Source organism: Cyanistes caeruleus, chromosome 17, assembly GCF_971803275.1.
Source record: "Cyanistes caeruleus chromosome 17, bCyaCae1.hap1.1, whole genome shotgun sequence".
In the NCBI taxonomy this organism is placed as follows: Eukaryota; Metazoa; Chordata; class Aves; order Passeriformes; family Paridae; genus Cyanistes; species Cyanistes caeruleus.
Genome location: NC_141717.1, coordinates 4,180,737 through 4,208,620, shown reverse-complemented (window position 1 = coordinate 4,208,620; position 27,884 = coordinate 4,180,737). Strand labels below are relative to the sequence as shown.

Below are 27,884 nucleotides of genomic sequence, written 5' to 3'. Positions count from 1 at the left end.
GTTCTCACTATCATAATTATATTATCTTCACATAATCCAGCCCCAAATTATTTACACAGACCGGTGTAACAACTGATGGGTTCAGTTCAGTTTGGGGCTGGAGGGAGGGATCTACATCTGTGCACCTTGAAAAAGGAAATAAATTTGTTTGCCAAATGTGCAGAAGAAGAAGGAAAAATAAATAAATTCTTACAAGAGTATAAAATTTAAATCAGGTATTTAACACAAATGCACACATATAGAGTGACACATTTGTACTGATTTCTATCAGTGTTTCTATAGCAAGATCACAGATTCACACCAGGGGAGGGTCAGGAGAGATCTGTGATAGCTTTGGCATCAAAAACAGATAAAGACTTTGCAGATTATTTAAATTGTATTTTGTAGTAAATCCAACTATAAACAGAAAGCACTTGGAAGTAATTTGAATATTTTGATTCCTGTCCTATCTGATTTTCAATGAGTTCTCAAGACAGTTATTTTATCTGTTCACCACTGTGTCCAATGCTTGATTTCACCATAATAAATGATGGGATATTTTTAAAGTATTGAATGTATCTTTTTTTGCTGTGAGAAATGGAAAGCCAAATTTGGTCTACCTTTACCTAAGAATTACACAGAATATTAATGCAGCTTGCCAGTGGACTAAATTAGGAATCCCTGTGAGCAGTGTCAGTGCTCCAAAGCTGCTGCAGGTTTGTGGGTTTTGGTTTGGGTTTCTGCTCATCTCAGCTGGTTCCTTTACTCCGGTGAGGATCCTCGCAGAGGTGCCACTCTCACCTGGGATATCCCAGGAGGACTGAGGAGCACAGCTTAAAACTTAAAGGAAATGCAGGAGCTTTCCACTGGAAGAAGGAATCCCTGAGTCTGCTTTGGTGACAGCCAAATATTAACCCCCTAGGCTGGCTACTAAAAACTATATTTCATCTATGGAAATATAACCCAGCCTACACAGAAACATTCCAAATGTTACCAGTTCATGCTAGGGAAGTTACAAAGAACTCATATTTAGTGTCTAACTTCAAACCTTTATCACCTTTGAGAACCCCTTCTCTCAAAGAGACTTCATATGTAAAATTGTATTTGCAGTGGAGGACAAAGCACAGACAAAAGAAATCACTCAAATTAAGATTTGAAAGCTAACAAAGCAGCTGCCTGCCTTCATTTCTGCCATGGATAGGTGTCATTTGAGATCCAGGCTTCAGTTTTTCCTCCATTATCTCCTGCAGTGTTACAGTTTTTGATGAGTTTGTCCATAGCTGCTGCTCTGTGAACTTGAGGGAATATTTTGCTCACAGCCCTGTGCCACAGACAATGATTTTTGCTGTGTTCTTTACTCAGGTGTGGCAACATGGAAGAGCTTTATTCCTGCTAGTGCAGCGTGCCTGGGACCCGAGCAGGGCACAGAATCTCACCTACAGAATGATTTTCTTTCCTTAGTATACAGAAAAAGAAAAATAAATTCCATAGCTTGACAATATAAAATGTCAGGCTCACGAGCAGAAAGCTGCCCACAGTTGATAGACACGAATGTAAGGGATTTTTATCTACGTGGCAAATTAAGGCACTGACAAAACTGATCAAATCATTATTAATAGCTGAACTGTGCAGCAAGTTCTAAATCATTTTGTTACTGATAACGTCACAAACTCTAAAATCTAAGCATCTTCCCCAAGGTCTGCAGCCAACTAATAGCAGATTTTTACTGCTGGAAGACATTTTGGCAGCAGGAACTGGACAGCATGTCAAAAATGGATAAATCTTTGAAAGAGGGGACTGAAATAAATTCCTAAGATTTCACCTCCTAATGGGTATCCCATTGCACAGTGAAGCAAGGTGGAAGTTTTGGCATGGCAGGTGAAATGAGGTATTAATTACATCTCTGTAGAAAACCCACAGTGTGGCAGTGGATAGTTGACCTGAGCAGGTCAGAGAGGTGTCACAGCCAGGGAACACAAACCCACTGCACAAGCCAGAATACTAAAACAGATCTAATACTGGAATATAAAGAGAAAATTAGCTGTATGGAAAGCTCTGTGTAAGTGTGTGAAATTACCAAACACAGACATTTAGAAAATTAATACCCAGAAAAACCAATTTTGGCAAAGGAGAAAGCACAGGACTATCCACAGCAGCATCAGAGGATCAGGACATTGTACACCACAGTCAGGATTGTTCTGCAATGTTCAAACACTGCTGAAAACACAGAGCCAGTGTTACTCATTCCAAACACCCATAGCTTCAATTCATGCAACTGCACTTCTTGGAAATGTCCTTTTTTTTTTTATGGAAGCAGAGGTAATTTTAGAAGGCAGGATGGCTGCATCAGAATGGAAATAAAGGCTTTTTACAGAGTACTTTTGTGAGACAAGGCAGAAAATGAAAGTAGGCTAGATCTTGTATCTCAAAATGAGATGGGGAGACTGGGAGATGAAAGGCACCTGAACTTGTGAAGCCCTTGTGGTGCCTGTGCACAGGCACTCGAGGAGCTGCTGCTGCTGCCCCCAGTCACAGCAGCTGTGGCACTGCTGAAGTGAACTGGGCAGGACACGCAGAGCCCTGGGCTGAAAATCAGCCCAGCTGCACCTGCCAGCACTTGCACTCCGTGTTTGGACTGTGGGAATGAAGCACAGGCAACAATCTGACAGTGGGATGACGACAAACAATTCCCTGCTCGTTGGCCCTACCATGAAGAACTCCAGAGCAGAACCCAACACATTCTCAAATCTGAAAGGCAATGAGGAGCAGGAGGTCTCTGTCTAGACACAAAGCAAGGACCATGAGCCATTTCAGTATTTCAGTACCTCCTGGCCTGGCATGGTTTAAACCCCACTGGCAACTCAGATCCCATACAGCCACCTGCTCACTCCCCACCAGGGGGATGGGGAGACAATTCGGGGGTAAAAGCAGGAAAAATCATTAACTGGGATCAGAAATATTTAATAACTGAAACAGAATAAGAAACTGTAATGAAAAGTTTAAAAATAAAACAAAAAAAAATCAAAAAAGAGAGGAGAGGAGAGGAGAGGAGAGGAGAGGAGAGGAGAGGAGAGGAGAGGAGAGGAGAGGAGAGGAGAGGAGAGGAGAGGAGAGGAGAGGAGAGGAGAGGAGAGGAGAGGAGAGGAGAGGAGAGGAGAGGAGAGGAGAGGAGAGGAGAGGAGAGGAGAGGAGAGGAGAGGAGAGGAGAGGAGAGGAGAGGAGAGGAGAGGAGAGGAGAGGAGAGGAGAGGAGAGGAGAGGAGAGGAGAGGAGAGGAGAGGAGAGGAGAGGAGAGGAGAGGAGAGGAGAGGAGAGGAGAGGAGAGGAGAGGAGAGGAGAGGAGAGGAGAGGAGAGGAGAGGAGAGGAGAGGAGAGGAGAGGAGAGGAGAGGAGAGGAGAGGAGAGGAGAGGAGAGGAGAGGAGAGGAGAGGAGAGGAGAGGAGAGGAGAGGAGAGGAGAGGAGAGGAGAGGAGAAGAGAAGAGAAGAGAAGAGAAGAGAAGAGAAGAGAAGAGAAGAGAAGAGAAGAGAAGAGAAGAGAAGAGAAGAGAAGAGAAGAGAAGAGAAGAGAAGAGAAGAGAAGAGAAGAGAAGAGAAGAGAAGAGAAGAGAAGAGAAGAGAAGAGAAGAGAAGAACCCCAAATTAAAAGAAGTGGTGCAGATGAGCAAGTCACTGCCCACTGAGCAGTGCCCAGCCGGTTCCTGAGCTCCCTCCTAGCTGAGCATGGTGCCCACTGCTCTGGAACATTCCGTGGGATGGTTGGGCTCAGCTGTGCCCCCTCTCAGCCTCCTGTGCTCCCTCTCCTCACTGCCAGGGCTCAGTGCAAGCCCTGCTCAGCACCAGCTGAACCCTCCATGTGTGACCAGCACTGTTCCCATCCTAAATCCAACAGCCCTGCACCAACTCCAGCACTGCCAAAGCAGGATGTGGCTCTAACAGAGAGGAACACCCCTGTTTCCCCTTTGGAAACATTTCCCTCTGCGCTGGAAAGCACAGGGAAGGCTCTAAAGGAAGTGAAGCACAGCAGCCTACACACAAATCTCCTTTTCAGCCGTCCAAGGGTCCCATTCCCAAATCCCAGGACATGCTGAGTGAGGGATTCCATTCATTTTCTTTGTACAGAAGTGGTAAACAAGACATAAATTATCTATAAAAACAGTAGGTAACAAGAAGAATAAGCATTCTCCCTTTCATTCATGTTGTGTTGAACTATTTTATAATCTACCTACATCCACAAATACATCCTTAAACATCAACACCAAATCACTTGCAGCTACCATTAAATGGTATTTTACCAATGTATCATTTTATGGCATTTAAAATACTTTATTTCCATACATCCAAATGCCACAGCAAATTATTTCAAACCAGCAAGAAACACAAATAGTTAGAAGGTTACGTGTGGCACATTAATTTACATTTCAAATTGCAACAAAGTCATGAATGCAGCTTGAAATCAGAGATGTATACACTGAGGTAGATGAATCAGGTCCTGTATCTGAATATAAACCCACCAGGCTGGATCAGTGGCTAATAAAGAGCTCACTTTTAAAAGGTCTTGCATGCTGTTTATTCTGGAGTTATTCTCTGCCTGGTCCCCAGGAGCCTGATTCCACTGCTGCTGGCTGGGCCCATGGGAGTCCTTTGGCCCCTGCAGATAAATGAAGTGTGTGGCACAGCTCTGAGAGCCTTTCCCTTTCCTTCTCCAGCAGACAGAAAGATCCCACAGCTGGTGAAGAGGTGAGGCACAACCTGCACCCACTGTTTCTGTAGTCAAGTTGATTTTAGGTCAGACTTCTGCTGTGTTTGCAGTGCTGACTCAGCAAAGCTAACCAGTGCCTCTTTGCTCCGTGTTTTCACAGCTCCTGTTGGTGTGTTTGGGTTTCCCTCGTTGCAGCTGTGAGGTCAGTGTATAAAATACTGGATTTTATCTACATTTTGGCTGCAAGTTCTACCCTGATTCCCTATTTCTCACCTACACAGCTGTTCTCTGTAGTAACGAAGGATTAACAATACCAACAGCTCTGTTTGTATCCTTTGGGTTAATCAGCCTCTCACCTTCATCCCCATCTCCTCCAGGAGGTGAAACAACCAACACAAATATCTGTTCTTGCTGGGGCTGTGGGTAAAAGCCAGCTCTGATTATTGCTGGAGAATGCTTCCTTTGAAGCACAGTAAAATCTGAGATTCCTCATGCTGAGAACCATGAATGGAGGTATACATAAACTCTAGAAACAAGAAAGTCTGGATTGCCTCTGAATTTACTTGATCAACTTTGGTGCCAAAGAAAATACAAAACTTTTCCTGTCATTGAAAACTTCTGAAAAGACACCAATCTGTAGAATTTTCTGGTGGTTCTAACAAGGTCTAGCCAGTGCAGCCTTTTCCTCAGGGCCCTGGTCTTGCAACCAAATACAATTTTAATTTGTCAGGACTCGATGATTTTTCCAGCACCTACCACAGAGCACACTGAACAATGGCTTAGAAAATATTAGAAAAGATATATGGATAGAACAAACCCTACCAAATTGACATAACAAACCACTTTGGAATAGTCTCGAAATGAATAAATAAATATGCTTGGAGTGAAGGAAAAAAGGTCTTTTGTGACAAGATGAGCAATTACAATTCAGCCTAAGCAAATGACTGTGAGTCCCAAACTCTCAGCCTAAGGAATTTATAACTAGTCACTGCTCACATTATCACTCTAATTTCAACTTTCACCATTTTAATAGGTACATATGTGTAGAAAATGTCTTTTTAAAATTTCATGTATGATTCAAGAGAAAATGGGAGAGGAAAGGGATATGGTAGCTGCAACACTTTCAATTCCCCTTATTCATCTGAGCCAAGTTAGAAATAAAATTACTATTAGAATAAAATGAGTTGCTTGATGCTATTTCTTCAGTGGCTTGTGACACCAATCTGCAAACCTGCTGAGTTTTCAGATAAACAGTTTTACTTAAAACACCTGAATTATTTAATGTGTTATGCATAGAATGTTATTTCTATCAAGGTAACATGTATATTGATATACTACTGAAGTGAGATTCCCTCCCAGAAATAGTATTTTTATGAGCTCCTCGGATGCACAGGTGAACAATAATGGAAGTGAAAATCTCCTGGGGCCTGTATTCAATCTGTAACTTGTTCCAGGGATCGTGTGTTCCTGGAGGAGAATACTTGCAGCCCTTTATTCCAGACTAAATCACCTAATTGCTTCAAGCTGCTTTTCTGTTTGCATTATTTGCCACCTTCTCAGACATTCAGAAAGAAACCATTACCCTTTTTGCTGCCAGGCTAATCAGTATCACAACCTTACACTTGCTAAAACTACTAGAATAAGGGAAATAAAAGAGAGAGAGGTGAGAACAGAAAACATCCTTCCTGCCAAATTATGTATTTTCATTAAGTTCTCTTTCCTTCAGAGGAAAAGAATCTCTGAGGCTTGCATGAATCAATAAAGAGTATTGGGTTTATAATGATAGAAAACCAGATTATTAAAGCATATCCATATCCTTCCAGGCACACAGCCTCCTCTCACCCCCTGTGCATTGGGCAAACCCCAAGACAGAACAAATGGAGACTCCACACAGAGAATGCAGGGCTGCCTTTCTTATTCAGGAGGAACTTTCTGGATGACTTGGGAATTCATGCATCCAAAGGGATGGAAGTTCAGCATCTGTTCCCATCACCTTACCAGGATTTTCGTTTTCCATTTGCCATCATTTCAATGGAGATTTTTTTAAAACAATGAAAGAATGGTTGGGAAAAAAAATAAAAATAAAACAAAATATAAACTTTTAAAATTCAGCAGAGGATTTTTGCCCTGACATGTACATTCTTCTGTCTGCTGTGCAGGTTCTCTGAATCAGGCTTGAGGAGTCATGAGGAAAAGGAACCTTTTTAATACAATTCCAACCTGAGTGCAGTCATTTACCATTAAGGGACCACAAACTGCTCCTCTGAGAACTTCTCTCCCTACTCTCACAAAGAGGTTACTTGAGAAGGGACAGGAGTTTTTAAATTTCAAATATTGAAATTCAGCAGAAATAACCATTTTCAATGCAGCCAGTAGAAAATACAAAAGCATAAAATACAAAAAAACCCCAAACCACATATTCACAATCCCATCCAATAACTTGGTCTGTCAAATAATTACAGCAATGCAACAAATTTGAAAAACTTGTTGAAAACATTCCCTAACTTGTTCCCCCCAGCCATCCTTTGAGAGAGTTAGAAAAAAGGCACTCTACACATCATCAAGCTAAAAAATCCCCATAATTAGGAATCAAATGTATCTGTTGGGCAAACACTAATGAAAATCCCATTCTATTGAAAGCAATGAATTATGTTAATTTAGATGCAGGAGTACAGGACTGAGGCAGAGTTCTGTGGGCACACAGCACACCCCCAGCCAGCACAGAAAATGCAGCTCCACACTCTGCAATGTGCATTTAACATTGATTTACCTCAGGATTCTGCTTTTGAAACAGAGAGGTGTCCACAGAACCAGCTAAAGTTTATTTACTGGAGGGATCTCTGCACATGCCAAGGAATTTACCTCTCTTTTAGGATAAAACTGAAGATGAGTACCAGGCCCTAGACATGAAGAAGTTGTCTCTTCTCAGGATTATTTGCACAATTATCATGCTGGTCTTTCCCCTGGGAGCAGCAGCAAAGCAGCCAACACTTGTGCCACAAAGGACATGTGCCAAGGGATTAATTTCAGGATGCATTACTCAAATAAACAGAAAACTTCACTGTGCTGAAACACCTTGAAAGATCATGTTGGCAAGCAATGTGTGACTTCTGATCATAAAAACCACAAAAGGGAGCTCCAGTAAGTGAACTATTGTTTTTTTGGTTTTTTTTAAATGGATTTTAATCTGGAAAGAATAAAAGGATTAGGGAATATGAAGGCACTTTAAATTGCATTCCCTCCTATGGTAACATTTTTACCTTTTGGCCCATGTTATCTGTTAGGGAGAATTCCATCATGAGAGCATAAAGGATGAGCAGCTTTTACAAAACAGAGACACTTTTAATGGCAGATTCCAACCCGTGGCCTTTTCCACCTCCCCAGATTGGCTCTCAAAGCTCCCTGTCAAAAATCACTGCCCAGAAACTGAGAGGCTCCACAGGAACAACTCCCTGCACCATGACCTGCTCTGGGCCCTGCAGAAACATCCCTTGAAAAGCAGTAAAACAGCTTCTGTTCTTTTTTTTTTCAAGTGGAAGTAAGCAACTTTCAGAAGTGACATGAAAGGGACTCTCAGAGTTTACAGTACTGGAAATTGTGCCTGACGGTTGCATCTTTTATTTAATACAAATGAAAGCTAAAAGTTGGGCAATTTTAGTGGATACTTTTGTACTGGTCTCCAGTTTGGATTAATCTGATTTGCAGTCTGGAGAAATGAGGAACAGCTCTGCTCCCAGAACAAAGTTATCTATCAGTTTTTAGTACAAAGTATGACATAAATCACAGCCTGAACCCTTGGTGTAAATAGTTTAACTAGTATTAGGAACAGAATAAAAAGGGACCCACACAAAGATCTCTGTGTCCAAGCCTCTGTCCTTGCAGATCTCAAACAAACTCCTGTGACTGACAGAATCATCCAGATGCTGCTTGAACTCCTGCTGGTGCCTTGGCACCGGACAACAGCAACAATTATTTTTCAAAACAAAGCAGAAAGACTCAAGTTCCCTTATGCTTCATATCTGTAGGGCTGGATACACAGGAAAATCAGTTCAGTGCAGCTCCACTGTTTTCTTCAAGGTGTTTTTAACTAAATACATTGAGTGCCAACCTCTGACATCCACACATCCACACGAGGGCATCTCGTGGAAGTGTCATGTTCAGGGACAGCCACAGCCATAGAGGTTGGACCAACTTTAGTTGATACCATTTATTTTGACTTTTGGGCCAATATAAAGGTGTCTCAGCAAACCCAGGCAGCCAAGAGCTCAGCAGGTACTTGTGAGGAGCTCTGTGCTTGCCTAGTCCAGAAGGAGCTGTTCTGGATTTCCTCCTGACAGCCTCCTGTTCCCAGCCTGTGCAGCTGCAGGGTGCACTCACACCTGGGGCTCCAACACCCCCCTCCCCTGGTCTCTACATCCAAGGACAGCCCAGCTCCTGGAGCTGCATTTCCATCCTCCTTACCCTGCTGACAGACACTGCAGACCTTCACCAGCTGCTCACAGCCCTGATGAGCATTCCATTTGCCTGCCTACAAAATGGAACTGGCTTTTGATTTTTCCCATTTCCACTGTTCTGAACCTAGATTGTTGTTGGGAAACTATCAAGCAGCAGATCAAGCTGATCCCAGACAAAACTAGAGATACCAGGAACCAGAGATGAATGATTCTTGAGGTGAAACCAGCAATCTATTCCCAAAATCAAGGGAAGAGTCAAATACTGAGAACCTCGGAATATTTTAATCAGCTACAGATGTCTCACAGGCATTATTTTCCACTTCTAAAAAAAAATCCCAAAACAAAACCCACACAAAAATCCCAAGAAAACAAATAGAACCAACTAACACTAAGTATAAATCAAGAAAATCTAACAGATGGTTATTAATTCTCCAGTGGTGGATTTTCAGGCAATGCCTGAACAGAAATGTAAGTGCCCCTCTGGACCACTGTCTCCCTCTGGCTTGCAGGTGTGGGATTTGGTCAGTAAATAAACTAAAAGCCAAGGTGGACAAATATTTACTTAACAAGGTGGGACCAGAACCTTACAAAGACACTTCTGACTTTGCATTGCGAATTCTTTGCAGAAACTCCCCCTTTTTTATGCACAGGGATGTCTGTAGGGCCAGGACCTGCACAGGGACTGTGACAAACACACCCAGAATCCCACAGGGGACTCCAGAATCAGAACCTCAGCAGACAAAATGTCATTTCCTTTTAATTTCCACGTTGTGTATTTCCACTGTGAGAACAGCTATTGGTTTGCCAGCAAACCATGGCACTGGCACTGTTTATTTCTTTCCACCAAATCAATTTGTAAATGCAGACATTTAGGGAAGAAACTACCTGAAGAAACTTCTGCAACACCTTTCACAGTAACCTCATTGATCACTGTTTAGAAGAAATCCCTTCAGTACCAGGACAGGATTGTTAATTATCCTGCAAAGCAATTTCTTCATGTCAAACAAACAAACAAACAAATAAAAAACCCCAAACAAACCCCAAACGCAAAACCAAGAAAAAACAAAGAAGAAACAAGTGTGTGTTCAATCTATATATCCTAAAAGTGATGTTACACAAACAGTAACTAAATTAAACATAAGAACACGTGCAGGTACGGACCTTGATTGAAGTGTTCATTTAATATAATTTAGGTATCTGAAATATTCTGCTTACTTGATTAGAGTAGATTGTTTGCATTTTGATTTATTGCTTCAAGATCAGTATTCATTAAGTCACTTAATATAAGGGCACTCTTACAGCTGCTACCCTATTAAAGGTAATCATTTTCTCCCAGTCCTGTTTATAGCACAGTCACTGTTACACTAAAACAGCCTGGAACCATCTATTAATCACAGCCACAGCTTCCATGTACATCTTCAGAAACAATTCCTGATGGCCAGGCCTTGTGTTAAGCACAGGAATTACAAATCATGTTTTTGTCTCAAATTCAAATAGTTCCCAGTCTCCTGGGCTGTCAGGGAGGCCCTGGGGTAACTGAGCAAGAGGGTGATTCCTGTTTCAAATACTGCCTAGGGGTCTCAAAATATCATTCCTAGCATTGTTTTAAGCCTATATTTTTTTTGTCCTAAGTAAGAGTCTCAGTTTTCACTCAAACCAATGTACTGAAATCAATGCAATTCCTCTGTAACTTCAATAAACTTTTTCAATTGGAATTGTAAACACAGCACTTTATCTTTCAGCACCACTGGCCAAAGACTACAGACCTGGTTCAGTGGTTCTGGCTGATACATTTTACATTTATTCTTTGCCTGGTATCAAAAGGGACAGAATAATCCTGTGATAGTGACATGTAATGAACTGAACCACTGGCCAAAAAAGATTAAAATTTCAGAAAAACCACAGCATGTGCTTATCCCCTTTGTTTTAACATCTCTGGAAGGTCAGTAAGAAAACACCCTGACACACCAAAGAGACAAGATGCAACACACACAAATTGCAGCAAATTGCTGTCAGCTCCTGGGTTTGTGGCATGAGTTTATATCACATTACCAACACTGATTCCATCCATCAAAACACTGTAAACCACACTGGAGAACTGTGCAGGAGACAGCTCTCAGCAGCTGTGAGATCTGTGGGCTGATTAGCAACTCTTCCAGGGCTAGTCCACACCCAGGTTAATGGTGCCCACTCTCTGATGTGCAGAACTAAAACTGACCTTCAAGCCATCCTAAAGTATTTCTTTTCCTAATTATGCAAGTTATTAATAGATGAGGAAAAAGAGGTTTTTGTCTAGTCCATAAATATATCAAACCATCAGTAATATAAAAATATTCAGTGGGATTTGTCAAAGACCAAATACAACAGCACTACCTGAAAAATCCAGTATTATTTCCTCTTACAAAGCATTTTTTCCTGTTGCCAGATAATGCCAATTAATATACTGATACATCTAGGAATAATAAAAAATAGTTTTGCTATACTTCTTCCCTGGTACAATGCAACACGATTTCAAAGGGCTTTCATCAACACAAATTTTACAGGCTCTGTTTGTAATAATATTCTGAAAAGCAGCACTTCCACTCTGCAACAGCACCGTGCTGTTTGCCCAGGGATCAGGCATCCTATCACAGCCCCTTTACTCCTGAGAGAAAGAATTTTTCACAGAACTCCTACTAGCATCCCTTTATACATCCAATTATATATATTGTTACACTTATTTCTTCTCTTTCTGTGGTTTCCATCCAAAATCATTGCAATTAATGGGAAAAGTTCTATGGCCTCCAAGGGATTTCATCTATTCATCTCTCCATTCTGTCAAGAAATGCTGATGTTTAAAGGAATCGTGGTCCCTGTTCTGTGTAGCTTCATTAAAACTACTGTGGCAGAAGTAGTTCAAAGGCATAAGGTTTTTAGAGCTCTGAAGGAGCTTGAAAAGTTTGCCTGGTAATATATTAAAAATAGATATTTTTAGTATAATAATGCTTCAGTGAGGAACTGATAAGGATGAGAAGATAATAAGAGAATGTGGTAAGAGAAGAAGAGCTACAGGAAAATATCAGCCAAGGTATCTCAGGAGTCCAAGGAAGAGGCTTCAGTTCCCATCCTGCACTTTAGGAATATCTGAGCAGACAGTGCAGTGTTGCATTTACAACTGGTTCCAAGTGGACCAAAATTATGATTGAAACAACAAATTGAATAACTGAAATAATAAATGGTCAGGTTTGGGTCACTGAAAGAAGACCAACCATGTCACATGCACATAAGTCATTTTACAGCTCACTTAAGCTGGAGAGGGGAGAAGAAAGAAAATACATTAGTCATATAGTAAAAGCAGAAAACATCATAATTTCTTCTCCAACCTATTGAATTTAGTACAGTAACTAAGGCTTATGAAATAACCTTGTATTATTCTGTAAACAAATCTATTCTATTTAAACAACTACACAGGGGTCAGAAGTAAAGTGCACCTGGGGTAAATAATGGCAAATAGGATATTTTTTTTTTTTTTTTCCTTGAACAGCTCCCATTCTACTAAAACACTGCAACAATTCATAAAGCCAAAGGTTCATTAATGACTGCTATCCTTTGGACACTTTACTTCCATTTTGCTTAAAATTAACTCCCTCAGAGATTGTATTTATCTTGATGAACAGTCATAATATTGGTCTGAGAAACATCCCCAGTGAAGGAAACCTCACAAGCTTCCACTCTACACCTTCTGCAAGGTACAGAAAAAAACTTGAATTCCACTTGGATTTTCCCCCAGCAGAGATGCAGGCAATGATCCCACCGAGCCTCAGAGGGATTCAGGGACACAGCACAACCCTCCCTGACACCAGAACCCTGGCACTTTTGGGATGGACACTGCTCCATCATCACATCCTCCTGTCACACCTTGCAGATTCTCCCAGTGCAAGGTCTCCCTTGATCCTTTCCATGTTCAGCATCAAGGAGAGAAAATGATCAGGCTGGAGGATTTGGGGCACAGAGAGAAAGGCTTCCCACATATTTCTGTCCCTCTGAGAGAGAATTAATTCAATGAACAGGTGCTGATCAGCCCAGGCACAGCACCCCCACCCAAGGACCCAGGAACAGGTTTCAGCCATTTTCCTCAACTGCTGTAAAAAGCAAGAATGGAGTAAATAAGGATACCAAGTCATCTGGTGGAGCTGGACAGAGGAAGAATGAAAACACTGAGGAGCTGTTGCAAAGGGCAACAGTAAAACATAGGCAGTGCCCAGAGCATCCTGTACTTCCACCAGTTAAATATGGTTAATTATGGGTAGGCACATCAGCCTGTGTCTGGAGCTGTAGAAGAAACACAAACCACATCCCCTCTGGGACATTTTGCTCAGAATTTCCTGCCATGCAGAACTAAACTGGTTGCTTCTGTATCCACTACAACACTTCCCAAACGTTTAATTACAGTCTTAGAATATGTAATTGATATACAGATGCCACCCAAACATATGTCTTTGAATGGAACTGACACAAGGGTATGAAGAACTGAAATCACATGTTAAAAACCTCCACTTCTGCATGGCTGAAAGCTTTTAATATAGAAATTTTGAAATATCCCATGTGTTTGGAATGATAGAGCATGGAAATGTAAATCACACTGGTTTACTACTGCAGAAAAAAAATTCTTGGCACTAAGCATTATCAAAAATAAAGCACATGATATTTCATTTTTCTCTTTTTTATGCTATTTCCCCCTCACTCTCAGTTAACAAACTGCATTTTTATATTTTATTTACAGAAAAAAAAGATTCATGCCCTTCCCTTAAGGACATTTCTTGTTCCCAAACCCAGCACAACTGGCTTTCCCTGGTGCCAGGGACCATGGAGCTCACTCCCAGGTATCACAGAAATGCTCTCAGAGGGGCTGCTGGAACACACAAACACAGCCATGCATCTCTCCTCCCTCTCCTCCCTCTCCTCCTCCTCCTCCTCCTCCTCCTCCTCACTTCCCAGGGATAATGCCAAGCACAAAGTCTCCTCCATCCCACGAGAGCCATCACCTGAGAACAACAGGCTGCAGCTCTCCACTCCCATTTGGAGCCATTATTCAAAGGAAACGGAATTTCTTTTATAGCCCTGGAACAGGCACCAATCCTTCCTTCCCTGAGCCATTTTTCATATCTCAGCTCTAATTCCACAAATAAGCCTTTTAAATCCAGCAAGTGCCTTCATGGTCTGTCCCAGCCCCCCCTCGGGCAGCGCTGGAAACAATCCACACTGCACTTCCAGCTCCTGGAGAAATGAGCAAAAAATTGGGCGCAATTTTTCTTCTTAGTGTTTGAAATTATTCTGCTACCCATGTGAAATGACCACTTTGGTCCTCAGTAAATTCTTTAATGAAAAAAAGAATACAAAAGAACAGCTTTATTAGCCTAGGGTATGGAACACAGAGCTGAAGGTAACAAAATGGCACCGAGGAGATGAACTGCATTATTTCCAGTCTCAATCTAGTGGGAACAGAATGAGAGATTTTCTCCACATTTTCGGGGGGGTAGTTGCTTGCTTGCTCTGCAAGCTTTGAATTTCAGCACTCACTTCAGAACATATTGCAGTTCTGCCTTCTTTTGCTTAAGCTTTGAATTCCCACAGTTACAGGCTGGAGTCTTTCCCCAGTGATCAGAGAGAGACTTCATTTCCATATTCAGTACTTAGCTGTTTCTTTCATCCCTCTCTTTCCTAAAGATGATTTCCACATATTATATTGGACCACTATCTAGAATTTCCCTTTGAAATTATTTGGGAATGAGCAGAACCATTGGAGCCCTGGATAAAGCATGGCACAGTTAGGGGACTATATTCTCTCTGAGTCAAATTGAAGAAGCAATCAAGGCCTGGATTCTTCTTTGAATACAGAAAGACAGAAGCATAATGAGAATCGTTTATTTTTGTTTCAGTGAAATCTATATTTGAAGTCTTCTACCACCTTTCCAAGCATTTATCTAGACTAGAAATTTTCTTATCCTTGCTTCATGAATCAGAACATTTTCAGAGAAAACTCCCAAACGAGTCTCTGGATTTAAAATCTTTTCCCAACACTTTTAACTATGAATTTGGTGTACCTCACATTTCTTCTCAGGCCCCTACCAGGTACCAAGCATCAATACCTACACTGCTCCTCCTGCCACATCTCAGCAATCTCTGGAGTTCAGTTTCTTAACCCAGCACCCAGAGAAAGCCAGCTATTTTCTACCATTAGCCTTTTTCTCAGCTTCCTGCTTTTCTAAAAAACTCAAGTTTCTCCATTTCAGTCTCTGAAGACTTGAAAATTATTTTTCTTTTGGAAAAAAAAAATAATTCTTTGAAGTATCTGTCATTAAATAACTATATGACATATATGGTTATACATGTTTTTATTGGTTTGATAATCATGACTGAGCAATAAATGAAAGCCTCAGAACTTGGAAGCTTATTGCAAAACCAGCATTGTTTCTATCGTATGGGTTTTGTTCACAGAGCTCAGAGAACCCACAGGAATACAAAAGCATCCTCCATCATTTCACCACTAGTCACAAAAATCCTGTGTGAGCATCCCCTCTCCAGCACAGCAGGCAGGCCAAATGCACAGTTCCAATTTCAATACTTATAAATTGTTAAACATGCTCTTTATCCTATTAAGCTGTAATTCAAATTAACTTCCAAATAAGCCATTCCTATTAAAAGTGTCATGAAAATAGAGCTTCTGAAATACGGGAAAAACAAAAAGCCCACTTTGAATAATCAGACAAACAAGGAGTGGGAAAATGCTCAGGAAAAAAAAAAACCTTATATTAAAGGCATTATTTTGAGAAATATTTAATACTTCTTCCTTTTTTCCATGGGCTGTGTATGAGTTATGGCAGGAAACAACCTCCCAGTGCTGCTGTGCCCTTTCTATTTCCCACTCCTGGCCTGGGAGCACTTCAGGGCAGGAAGGGAATTTACATTCTTCAGAGCCTTTACCTGAAAACCTGAACCTGGAAGATTTTGAATGGTGTTTTGAGGGAGAATTCAAAAGTGAATATCAGTTAAAGCAAAAAACCCTAATTAGGTCCAGCAGTTTAGTGTGGAACAGTGATTAGACTGTCAGGAAAGCTTGGGCACATCACCTGGTACCTGGGTGCTTTTCCTTCCTGCACACCTGGAGCAGCAGATCCTGGGCCAGCAAAGCTGAGAGGCTCAGCTCGTTCAAAGCTGTTAAATGATCAACACTGCCGAGCTGGAGAAGCCTCATGAAATGTAAAACCAGATTAACGCCGCCAAGAGATGCAAAACCAAGGATCATGCTCCACTTCAGCCCTTCAGAAGGCTCTCTGCCAGTTTACCTTGGAATGACAAATCAAAGAGAGCATCCAGCAGCCTGAATGAAACAACTGCTGTGAGAAACCACCCAAACACGAGTGAGTGTCGAGTCCAACCTGCCCAAACTCGGGGAGCTGATGAGCCCAAGAGCACTGCTGGCAAAGGAGCAGACACTCAGAGCAAAGGTCTGAGGCCACAAGGCAGGGGAATTGTCACTGGAAGGTACATTAAAAAAGAAAGAACTCACCTCTCAGGTCTAGGACTGAAAAGTCTTTATGATTTCCACCCCCAGGAGAACAGAGGCTAATCAGAAAGGGTGTGTGCTTCTCACTACCAGCCTCACACAATCCTGTCCTTTCTAAACCATAACAAATTATTTATTATTATTATTATTATTATTATTATTATTATTATTATTATTATTATTATTATTATTATTGTTGTTGTTGTTGTTGTTGTTGTTGTTGTTATTATTATTATTATTATATTTTTATTTTAATTTTAATTTTTATTTTTATTTTTTTTGTTCTTATCACAATTTTTGTTATTCTATGAGCACGACCATAGCTCTGAGAGGAGCCTCCTTAACTCCCCAAACCAGAATTAATTCATTATGGCAACAGGGACAGAGAGAGCGAGGAACAAACATTTTCCACAAAAGCATCAGGACTGGCAGCCTGCACATGGAAATGCTGAAGATTCAGATTTCCTTTTTCCTGCCTGCATTCCAAAATTCTCCCTTTTCTCTTCTCCTGATTCTCTCTCTGTCACTACATCAAACAACCACACTGCCCCATTTCCTTTAAGCAAAGCATCAGTGAAACTCCAGGGCTCAGCACAGCGAGAATGATCCTGCAGCTGCTGGTTCTTCCTGCTTGCTAAGTGCAAGGCAAGAATATTCCTAGAAAAATGTCATATTAGAAAAAAAAAAAAAAGTAAAAAAAATTATGTTTTAACTCACTTTTGACCCACAGACAATTCAGCTCTTGGATGGATCAATTATGTAAAGCCAACATGGTTAAAAGGCAAATACTTTCAAAAATTGCATGAGAAACAGAAGCAGGATAAGGAGGAAAACACATTTTCCAACGATGCTTTAACACTTAACAGAAAAATTAAAACATAGTAGAAAACATTTTTTAAATAGTTCTTTTTAATTTTCATTCTGTTGTCTTTCATATTTTTCTTCAGAGACGTAAAAATGATGATTTTGGATAAGATTGTGAGCAGCACCAGAAACTTGCATCCTGATGTCTCAGAAGAAAAAACATTCGCCCACTTCAACCATTAAACCCTCACTAGGAGCACTCAGAAAACAGCCCTGTGCTCACCCTTCAGCCATCATTTCCTGACATCTGCATATTTATTCCATAAAAATTAGGTGTTTCTGATTTTAGTTTTCAAGTTAAGCTATGCTGCTTGGCCTAAAAATCCAGATTTGTATGTTATTTGTATATTTTAATTTAATTATTTGTATATTTTCATTCTGGCATACCATGCATCTCTTTTGACATTTTTTTGATTGCTAAGTCAGTGGAATAGAACTGCCTATAGTTTTATAGGTGCTGCTCAGCACTGCAACAGCAGTTCTGTGTTAGCAGCTCTGTGCTACATTTAGATGTCCACTCACGCAAGCCTACAGACATAAAAGTTTCATAAATAAATACATTTTCAAGGTGACTTTCTTTAAAACAGCTCAATTCAAAGATAACAATTTTTGCCTTCTGGCACTTATTCTAAAAAATATTCATTTTGCATGAGTAAGTCCGTGTAAAAGGCAAAAAGATGCCACTACTGCTTTTAAAAATAGTCGGGGAATAAAAAAGAAAGGAAGTTACATATTTCCTAAATTCCTCTGTAGATAATGTCATGGGAAATTTGCTCTGGAGCTGCAGCTAGACAGGATGTTAAGGGCTCAGCCTGAGCTCAGCAGAGTCCCTGAGGCAGAGGATGCTGCAGGCTCCCGGTGTCCATCGGGCTTTGCAGCTCTGGTTTTGGCTCCCAGAGCTCCCAGTTCCCCTGGGCTGGGGCTGCCCCCAGCAGCAGCATCAGACACAGCTTGTGGGGCAAAGCAGAGAGAGCTGGGGAGCAAACACGGTTCTGCCACTGCAGCACAACACTGGGGTCTTTGAATGCTTTCCTGTATTTACAATCCTGCAGTTCTTTAGTGTACAACTCCAAACTCCACACACAGTGTGAGCTGCTGCTTCCCCGTTTTGCTCAGGCACAGCAATTCCTCTCCAGGCCTGGCAATCCAGGACACCTCAGTGCCTCAAGCCCCAGAAATGGAAACAAAAGTGAGTTGGGGGAGAGCAAACTGGGGGTAAATGACTTCATTCCCTGAAGCTGGAATTGGAAGATGAACCCCCAATGTGCAAATGGAACAAACTGATAAAAGTGTGAAAGCCATGACCTGTGGCCCATTTTGGGTGCAGCCCCTGGGGGCTTCCTCTGCCCCCAATGTACCTGAAGGCCTTCAATGAACAGAACTGCTTTTTATTCCCTGAACTCTGTCTGGCCTCTGTTTTTAAGTAGCCCAACAAGGCATCAAGAGAGCAAAGTTAATTCAAGGCTCACTGCTGGGTAAGTGCAGGGAAACAGCAGCTCTGCCTTCTGCAATGCCTACAGATTCACAGGGACAGAAATACAAAACTCCAACACAGCCAAAGATGGTTTCAGAAGAGGATGAAAGAAGGAGTGGTGTTGGATTGCATTCTCTCTTCTCCTGCTAACAAGCCCAGCACACAGAACACAGCACACACCCAGTGCCATAACATTTACATTAATGGAGCTAAGGCTAGAAAGGGCACAGTGCAGCTCGACTGACAAGCTGGCATCAAATTAATGCACTGGCTTATAGATCTGCTGCACATTGCTTTCCTGGTACTTTTGCTTGAATTGAGATGCTACAAAAGGGGAAAAAAAACCCAAACTTTTTTTCTTGCAGGTAGTGAATTTGTTCTCAGCCTTTATGAATGTTGTTTGGGAACACGTTGGTGCTCCTGGTGTCTCTGCTGCTGCCTGGGCACAGAGCTACAGAGCTTTCTCCTCCTTCCAGGAGGTGTTTCATACCTCCAGTGAGTGCAGGTACCTCTCCAGCACCCACTGATAAATGTGCCAGGATGTTTGCTCATGTACATTTACTGCACACATCCTGCAGGGTATGGCAGCATTCATTCCACAATGAAATATGTGTCGGTGGCACATGGTGGCTGTCAGACAAAGAACAGAATTACACAGGCTGGGAATTGTGAAATCTAACATTTCATGGCAAGCCTTACTTTTTCTCTCTTTGTACCCCACAGGTACCATTACCTCCACACAGCCATTACCTCTAAGGGAATGATGCCACAGAAAAGTTTACCAAAATGCTGCAGAGACCACGTTTGGAAAGAAGGAAAATTTAAATCTGTATTGTAAGACAGCATTCTTACATATGTGAGAAGCACATTTTAGAGATCTCTCCAGATCCAGTAACTGCTTTCCCTGGGTGTTACCCAGTTAGCCGTGTTGTTAAACATAGATTTGAATCCCCACACATTACTGGAAACCAGCTCCACTCCAGAAAAAACACTGGTGTAACATTTTATATTTGAATTATGTTAACATTGTGAAGACACGAGTTTTTTCTAGCAGTTCCCTTTCTTTCAGTTTCCCTCTAGGTCATGTTAGAGCAAATTTCCCTCTTCTCATCTACTGAAGTTCAATTTTTCCTGTTTAAAAGGCAAGGGAGATAACAGGCTTTCAAGAAGTATTTCTCTAAACTAGAACTGTTTACATCTATTGTTGGCATCATACTTGCATGAAATATACATTCTACATCCAATTGTCCCTGTCTGAATTAAACTTTAGAGGAAAAGTCCTTATGAACATTGCTCTGCATGCCTCAAAAAAAACCAACAAAAAGGCACCAGAGAATATAAAGAGGGACATTAATGAGAGAGATTTAGAAATAATTAGGCAGGTGACCTTTTATTTTTATATATGTAGTCCTTTACCAACCATTCACAGAACAAGACTTATGGCTATCAGAGCACGATGACAATCATGCCAAGAAGCTAATTACTACCAAATAAATATACTGCTATAACTGATTTTCACATCCAGTTGACGGATTTTTATTTTATTCCTTTTTCCACAAGGAACCAGTGTACTCACAGATTTTCATGAGGGTTCAGATCTCATTTTGGCACCCAAATGAGAGCCAGACTTTGCTAAGAGCTCGGTGCCTCGCAGAACAGGAACTGTGAGGAGTTGAGCTATTTTGAAAATCTAGCAGCTGCTGTGTAGGTTGAGAATATGAAATTCTGGTCCTGAGCTCTTTAAAAGCCTGGCCTTACCTAAGAAACAGCGTTACAAGCAAGAGTCCTAAATCTAGGAAATTACAGTTCCTTCTGCAGTGTCCTTTGTCCTGCTGAAAACTTCCACTTTTAGTGCATTTCAAGAACTTTGCATTCCCATTATTGCCAGCAGGCCCCTCGCTGCCTCCAGGAACAGCTCTGACCTTTCCAACACATCCTTCTTCGGGGAGAAAAGGTTATTTTCCTTTCCCTGGTTTAATAGTAAAGTTGCCTCATTACTGGCACTATTAGAATTTTAAACTGCAATAATGCTCAGGGTTTGACTCGGGGGGCTCTGCCAGTGTCACCTCAGTGGTCACTGCCCTCACCTGTCCCTCTCCAGGTACAACCTGAGCAGTCTGGAGAGCACAGCCAGCTCCTCTCCCATCAGGTGGAGCGTGCCCTTGCTCCTCCTCAAATTATGACAGCATCAAACCTATGAAAATACAGAAATGCCAATAATTATGAACACCCTATTAATTTTTTGGGAAGTAATAACACCAGGGTCACTTCAGATAAAGAAAAACCAGCCCAGAAATGGGCAGGTTGTGCTCTGCAGACACTCCAATTCCAGCAGCACATTATTCACGTGGAGTTACAGAGCACAGGCATCAACTGTTCTTCTGGAATCCTTAACTTTCAGGATTTCTTTCCAAAAGATGTTTCTCACTCTACAAACTTTCATTCCCCCACCACTTTTCCTGCAGAATCAACTGAGTATTTTTTTTTTTCAAAGTTTCCTTTCTTTTCAGACACTTTTTGAGCAAAATGCTTGGGTTTGAATCCTATTTTTTTAAATGAAGGATTAAACTACCACAAAGGATTTCAGAAACCTTTTGCTACTTTGATGATTTAATCAAGCTCACATTTTTCTACCTTTTTTTCTAATTTTTCAGTGTTTTTGGAGATGAAAGAGATAATGTGTTTTTTCTGCAAAACGGTTCACCAGTTCACATGATCTGCAAAAGAATCTCATAATAATGACTGAAAAAACACATTTATGTAAACCATCAAGAGCAGAGAGACAATCCTGATTCCTGTTAGAGGAAAATTAAATATTTCAGAGACATATCAAGAGAGACCTCTAGAGATGTGTAACCAGTGCTTTAAATCTTTTTTTTTAAAGTTATTATAAAGAGAAATTCAGATGAGGCTTCAAATTTGAGCCAACATTCCTAAATGCTTCACTTGGATTGCACTGACACAATATTATGAGTTCAGGCAATGCACTTTAGTTTATGCAACACCCCTGTAGGAAAAAAAAAATATTTTGAGGAGATTTAAGATTGTCTTGTTTTTAAACATGAACTGAAAATCTCTAAACAAATTATATTAGCAAAATTATCACCCCTACCAGACAGCTACATTCCTCATGCTAATTTCAAATATATTTTAAATTTAATTCCAGTTGTCACATAAACTATTACACACATTTTGTAATCATGCATCTCTAATCAACTTTAGATCCCAAATTACATTTGTCTGGAAAGCTTCAAGCTTTGGATTGCACAGTCATGAAAGCAAACCTTCATGGACCGGGAAACATTGGTACAAGGTAACTGCTGGAATAGAGCTGCTCCTCCCCTTGCCAGGCTGCATGGAATTACCACTATCCTTCCAATTTTATCAAAGAAATTGTGTAAAAAGGATTTTGGAAGCGCTCTTCCTCCAAACAGTGCCAGGAAACTGCAATTCCTGGAGCAGATCAGGATGATGGAGATGAAGTGGAGCATTTCAGCCCCTTCCCAGTGGCACGGGAAAGGTCCCGTTATGGGAACTGACAATGGTCAGTGAGAGATTTCAGCCTGTGTGAAACAAAGTCACACAAGGTTCTCTCTCTGGTCTGGGAAATCATCAGGAGGAATCCAAACAGTCCTTGGAGAGGGGAAACAACCTCTGCAGGTGTTGTTTAGATCCTTGTTTACCTGTAAGAAACAGTCAAGGGGTGTTGTTCCCAATTGTCCAGTGATGGTGATGTGTTGGTTTAACGACCAATGAGAGTTTTACTTCTCAGACTTTCTCAAACCTGTCTATAAAAGAAGATCTGGACTAATAGAACTTCTTCTCTTGTGCAACCCAGCCAGAGAGCCTGTGTCGTGCTTCTGTTCCTAATCAGTGACAGTCCTGTGTGTGCCCAGCTCTGGGCTGTGCCCACACAGTCACCAAACACCTGCAGATCAGAGCAGTGACCACAGCAGGGCCCAAGGACCAAACATTCCCCACAGCATTCACTTTGCCCCCTCCCACCAGCAGACTCCTCTTGCACACTCACTCAAGGACCAGACTGTGCTAAAGTGAATTTGAAGGCAAAAATGTCATTTATTAATTTGCCTCTTTCCCCCCCACCCCCCTCTTCTTTCTTGGCAATCAGCTGTGATACATAACCTGAATTTTAATACCAAATTACAAGAGCACTGTGTAAATGGCATACTCAAAAATGCAGACTTTCCCTTTTCTTTTAGGTAAAATTAAGCTAATCTGCTTTGACAGAAGAGGGCTCTTTGGAACCACCTAGTGAGTCTCCCAAATATGAAGCAGTAACTCAAATGTCAATTACTTTTCCAACAGCAGACAAATTGCTGGCACACTAATGCAATTTAAGGACAATAATTAGATAACAGGACTACAGAGTGTACCAGGTGACAGAGTTTCTGAGATAATAGAATCTAGTGTCCTACTTCTTAAATATTAACATCATTCCATTTCAGTCAATCGGTTTATGGTAATTTTAAAAGGGCAAAGCAAATTCTTTTTATTGCTAATAATATTGTGCTTCTCCAGCATTAGCTTTGAAGGTTAGCAATTTACAGGGTCAAACCTTAATTATATTATTTCCTTTTTATTTACTTTTCTTTTTCAATCTTTCCTCTTTGAAGCCTTTTCCTATTATAGAGATTTTAAAGCACTTGATTTAAAAAAAAAAAATAAAATTGAAACTCTTGAAATGTGAGTTCACTGTGCTCCATAGAAAGAAGCCAGTTTCATCACAGCACATGTGACACCTTTGTTATACCCATCTGGAAATCCACAAACTTTTCCTATAATCACTTTCTGTCCTAATTGCATTCTAGTCTAAGTGGTTTGGTTATGTCAGGCAATCCACGGTGCCATGTACCACGTCCAAGGCTTTGCAAAATAAACGCAGCTGAGTGGCTCTCCATAAATATTCCAGCAGAAGAAATCTCCTTCCTTTAGTCACAAGTACCCAGATCACTAAATTTCACTTTGCATCATGAATTTATATTGGAATATTCTTCCATTCCTGCTTTTTTCCCCCCCATTAGTCAGCTGTGGAACATTTGTTTTCAGCAAAGTCTCTGTAATTCTCGACACCAGACTTCCTTTCATCCATAAAACTAATGCCCACTGACACAGTGAAATATCTCCACTCTGAGCAGAGACTAACTCCAGGACAGGGGAGGAATTTACCTGCAATAACATTTAGCTTTGCAACTGAGACCACAACAAGAATGCAAATTTGTGTTCTCTGGGCTTTCTTTAAATTTTCAAATGAATAAAGACAGAAATTGTAACACAGACCACAAAAAATTGTGTTTCAAAACGTGCTTTTTTCACATGTTAAGCAGAAGAAAAGCTTTAGATGCTGTATTAAGAACCAGCCAAGGCACGTGGCTTTCAGAAATGTTTGTGCCAGTCTCCCAAAGCCTGTGCTCTTTACAAGCCCTGTTAATGCAGTTCCACATATTCTGACATGTTTGCTAGCAGCACATGAAGAGGTTGCCATCAGTTGTACAGGTTCTGGTCCTTGAGGCTTCGGCTTTTCTGTCTGGGAGATATCCAGTATCATAACAAGTGAACCTCACCTGAATTTGCTGTGGGATGGGGAAAGGAAGATTAGAGAGTACAGCAAAACTCTGAGCTAATTCTTAGCACAGGGGGGTCTGTGAGCCTACAGAGCAAGCACCACTGTCCAGGTAGCACTTTTCTCACTTTTTGGTCATACACAAACACTATTTTCATTTCTCAAATGTCCCACTGCCTGCATAGTGGCAGATGATAATTATCATTAATTAACTCTGCTGTGATTTGTTACCCTGCTGACAATCACAGGCATGTATGAAGCACTGCCTGGACTTTCTCACTTCATCAGGAGCTCTGGTACCAAACACTGATCAAAAATGCATTAATACCTGATACAGATGTATCATCTCTGTTCATGATTCCCCTGTTTTTCCGTGTGCATTTTAGCTACACTGGGAAACAGATCTGTGGCTATCTGAACAATGTATCCTGACATTACCTTAGTGCTTCTTTTCAACAGGAGAATTCTTGTTCATTTTGACTGGCAGGGAATGTGGATTTGTGAAAGCAGTCATGGAAATGCATCATGCTGAGGACTTGGGTATCAGAGTCATCATCTCTGACAAAGACCTCCAAGAGCCTCAGCCAGAACAACCAAAACCCAAAAAAAGCCCTTGTGTATTATTTTACAGCCCTTGTAAAATAATACAATAAAAAATACTTTTACAGCCCCCATGACAGGGCCATGACTTCACCTGCCACAGCCAGCCTGGAACGAAGCCTTTTGGAAACAGCAGAACTGCCACAGCCTGTACAGAGCAGCTCACTGCACAACAGAAAATCTGGGGTTACTCTCTCATTACTTGAATCACAGTTAGAACTCACATTTGACTTAAAATGAGATTAAAACTGTCATGTCATCAGTACAGGAGGCAAATGAAAAGCAATCCTGGAGGTGAACATTCTCCTCTCTGGCATGCAGGCACCTCCTGAGCTGTATTTGTTTATCACACCATGCACCAGGACAATTCTTTACTCACAAAACACCTTGAGGAAAGTTTCTATTAAAGTCAGCAAACAAACAGGATCACATCATAGGGCCTGATGGGATTCACCCCAGAGCTCTGAGGAGCTGGGGGATGTTCTGGCTCTGACCCCTCCCTGTCATCTGCCAAGGGGCTCGGGGGTCAGGGAGGTCCCTGCTGACTGGAAGCTGACCAAGATTATTCCAGCCTGCACAAAAGGGCTGGAGGAAAGACCTTGAGGATCTTTTAGTCTATCCTCAGCACCTGGAAAATTTTATTTATAGAATATGGATTATACTGGATGCTGAGAGGCTTTTAAGTCACTCAAAAGGAAAAAAAAGCTCTGCCCACCCCACTCTCAGAGGGCTCAGGGGCGGCTCAGGCACCCGTGGCACTACATCCATGGATGTGGGAACCTCTCACATCATGATCACAGTGCACAAAACAGAAGAAATAAAAAGAATGTGAAAAAAAAAACCAAACCCAGAAAACAAAACAAAACACAGCAACAAAACCAAAAAATGGACAGGGAAGAGACTGGGGAAAGGGTACTGCTCTGTGGGGAATGCTTAGAGCTGATAAACATTTGTAGCCCAGGTATGCATAATTTTGAATCTGGTGCTTTTAGGAGTAAAGTGACAAAACAAAGGAAGAGGTTGAAGGGCAGCAGGAAGGCATAAGAAAAGTTACCAGGACAGTAACTAGTAGGGGGACACTTAGTGTAAGGCACAACAATGAGAAATCCATGTTAATAGCAGCTTATATACTTTGCTTTTTTAAACTTTATAAAATTCCTTTAAATAGCTAGCCTCAAATAGCTACAGGAAAAAAAAAACAGTGATAGATATCATTCCTTTATACATCTTTCCATGAAGCAAACTGAGCCCAACACACAACCTTTCCATGAACTTATACAGGTCCATATGTATCAAGACTGATAAATCATTATTCATTCCTCTAAGCACAAGGGCTTTCTTAGTTCCTATGGATAGGAAAAAACCCACTTTTTTGGACAATGAACAATTCTGTCTTTATTCTTTCTCCTACTCCTTTTCACACAGCCCTTACTCTGTGTCCCAGGATAATGAGAATCGAATATAAATGAAATAAAGAGACTTCCATCTACTTCTATGAAGAAAATAGTCTTTTTTTTTTTCTTTTTTTTGGAATCCAACATCTCATTTCAAAAAGGAAATAGCTTCAAGACTTGCATGCTTTTTAAAGTACGTGTCTGATTCTATAATGGTAGTGTAAGAAAATCACGCTCTTTAAAAAGCAAGTCCTACATTTATGCTGTTTACAGTATTTTTTCCCCTACATCATGGTCCTTTGTTTCAATTATTTAAAAAAAAACTTTCTTCTCCTCATTAAACACTCCTGTTTCCTGTCTCTACAGTACAGAAAAAAATTTTCTTCATCCCATATTTATAAAAGCATAAACCACTGAAGACAATTTCTAGGGGTCTCTGTAGCTCTACCTAGTATAAATACTCCTAGGTCCTCCCTAACTATTCAGTTCTGAAATAATTAAACCTCTTTGGAACAAATAAAATCCTGGACACCTTGATACCTAAGAGCTACATCAAGGACTCAAATTGTGCTTACATTCCTGCATGGATTCTTTCATTTTAGCCTTGCCCTTAAAATAACTAAATCTGTAATGCCAGAGCACATTTCAAATGCTACAGCATACAGCTAACAGAACAAATAAATGAGTTAGAATGCTGCTCATTGTTTGCCTTTATTTTAGAATAAAGTCAAATACGATTTATCCCCTGGCTGTTTCAGTTTCTCTGAAACTTTGCAATTGGGATTTACGTCTTCTGTGCCGAGACAAGCAGGTTAAATTGCTTCTGCTGTGGCATTTGTTAGCTCTGCATGGTGTTTCTTTCCATGAACACACAGTGTTCACTACACTCGTTCCTTTGTTCTCCATTCCTGTTTCTCTCCTCCCTCAGAGCATCAGGGAATGGCTGAGGTTGGAAGGGATCCCAGTGCAGCCCCCCTGCTCAGGGCAGGGCTTAACAAACCCAGAGAGCTTCACTGAGAAAACTCCCCAAAACAGGAGAAAAGAAATCAAGTGAGAGAAGCCAGGATATCTGTGGGACTGACACCGAGGAGGGAGCTGACTGATTCCAGGACTGATGTGTCCCCACCCTCCCTCCAGCCCTGGACTGCTCAGAAATGCCTCCAGTGCCAGGGAACCCTGCAGCCATCTGAGGAGCTACTACACAGCAGCTCTGGGTCTCTTCTAGACAGCAAAAAGACAATGAAAGTAAGAAAAAGAAAAGTAGACAGAGGAGCAAAAATGAATCGAGTTCAG

General features: G+C 41.1%; 1 protein-coding gene across 22 annotated transcripts in view; it reads right to left on the bottom strand.

The window, feature by feature from the left end:
• The window catches only part of RBFOX1 (RNA binding fox-1 homolog 1), a 1,112,502-nt gene that overhangs the window by 654,235 nt on the left and 430,383 nt on the right, over positions 1-27,884 (bottom strand). The window lies entirely within an intron of this gene.